This window comes from Tamandua tetradactyla, chromosome 10, assembly GCF_023851605.1.
Source record: "Tamandua tetradactyla isolate mTamTet1 chromosome 10, mTamTet1.pri, whole genome shotgun sequence".
NCBI classification, from domain to species: domain Eukaryota; kingdom Metazoa; phylum Chordata; class Mammalia; order Pilosa; family Myrmecophagidae; genus Tamandua; species Tamandua tetradactyla.
The window spans coordinates 10,713,087-10,715,075 of record NC_135336.1 but is presented as its reverse complement, the minus strand read 5'-3'; the positions used below and the strand labels follow the sequence as shown (position 1 = coordinate 10,715,075).

At 33.5% G+C, this 1,989-nt stretch overlaps 1 pseudogene; it reads right to left on the bottom strand.

Moving 5' to 3' along the window:
• Positions 1–272: 272 nt before the first annotated feature.
• LOC143648915 (YEATS domain-containing protein 4 pseudogene) lies at positions 273–827 on the bottom strand (annotated as a pseudogene).
• Between the last annotated feature and the right edge of the window lie 1,162 nt (positions 828–1,989).

Genomic DNA, 1,989 nt, shown 5'->3' with positions numbered 1-1,989 from the left:
ACTATGTAAGAAGTACACATTTTTCCAACTTATACATTATTATGATGAAATTACAATGTTTGTTGAAAGGATAAGCTAAATATTAATGCAATAAAATTGTGCTTAACAATTTTACAATGGGTAGGTACAATGACTAGATAGTATCCATTCTTATTATACACATAGATTTCACAAATAGTACAAATACTTTGATTCATAACTGAGAAATTCATGGTCAACAACTATAGATACAGTTCCTCTAAGAAACATAATACCATTTGCATTTAGTCCATTTAACCATTTAAGCCCACCTTATTGTCAGTTCTCTTCAGAACGGTTTGTACGTCTTTTGTCTGACCATGTTCAAGTTTTCTGATTTTATTTTTTGAACAATTTAGTTTCATGACTTGCTTTTAATCTGTCTTTAAGCTCTGCAATTTCAAAGCTTGTTTTTCTCTTGGCAGCTTCTAATTTCTCTTTAGTTCTCACTTGAAGTTCTGCAAATTCTGTTTCATGCTTATAGGCTCCTAATGTTAGCTGATGAGATGTTGGCAATAATTGTTGCATCGTTGCTGTTGGATCTTGAAATATCATTTCATCATAGAACTCTGAAACCACTGTCCTTTCCCCCGGCATTGCATCAGTGTTTGATTGAAACAGCTTTAACAAATGATACAGGGTTACAGGTCTTTCATTAGGGTCGATGAAAAATATTTTCATGATTATTTCGAATTCACCCCATCCTATTTCAGTGATTTCATATGGAGGCTTAGTAACAACTCTTAAGGATTTCCCTAGCTGTCATGTAATTTAAACTGGATTTTCTTCATGTAAATTGATGTATCCATTCTGAGGCTGTGAAAATGTTAAAATCAAGCACTATCAAGGCAATGCTTTTTCCCAAAAAACCATTTGTTAGAGATCCTGGTCTCTTGTTACATAGCCAAGATATATGGCAGCATCTGCTGACCTCTCCCTTCTCTTCTGGGTTTCATTGTTTTTAGTTTTTGGCCTCTGTTTTCAGTTTCAGTGGCTTTTTCTTTGTCATCTCTGTCCTTTTTAGCATAATGATACTGAATTCATTTATATTATTAAGTCAACAGCTTTAGAACATCTAAATGTGACTATGTTGAGCTCTGGGAATGGAAAACTGAGTTAGACAAGTTTCTTTATCCGATAGGTAGTGGTAGGTAAAGAACTAAAGATCTGGAAGAATATCAGCCTTGAAGTTTAGAAAGAAAACTCTCCTGAAAGTATAAAGAAATGGTCAGGAGATAGATGGACAGCAAGGGGCAGCATAGAAGGTATTGAGACCATATAGGATGCTATGCTGATAGACGAGGTAAGAAAATAATGAGGCCCAGAACTAAATGTCTAAGAAAATGGAGGATTATTTCAAGAATTATTTCAGAGTTGGATTTGTATTTCTTCATCCTTTCACTTTCAAAAATTGTATTTCCCTGAAACTAAGGTATGTTTCTTATAAATAGTTGAGAGTTTTCTATTTTTAATGTAAATTTAATATAAGTATGGATTCATTTAGGTTTGAAGCTATTACTTTGTTATTTGTTTCCTATTTGTCTAATCTGTTCTTCATTTTCCAACCTTTCTTTCATTATTTTTTGTTAAACTAGATTGTTCCCACTCTATCTTCATTGACCACTAGTGACTGGCTCAAATCACACTCAACAGATCTTTAAAAATATTTGGGTGAGCATTTTTCCTGAAGGATCATTTTCTCTACAGGATCATGTAGAAGTGATAAAGGTACAGCTTAAATTAATGCTTTTAACTATCTCATCTCCCCTTAAATACAAAAGCTGCACTCAGTCACCATGATTTTTGCAAAACTTGAATTTACTAAGCCATACCTTACTTTATTGTGCTTGTTTTATTGCACTTTGCAGATATTGTATTCTTTTAGAAATTGAAGATTTGTGTCAGTCTTGCATCAAGCCATCTACTGGCGCCATTTTCCAACATCAAGTGCTCACTTCATGTCTCTATGTC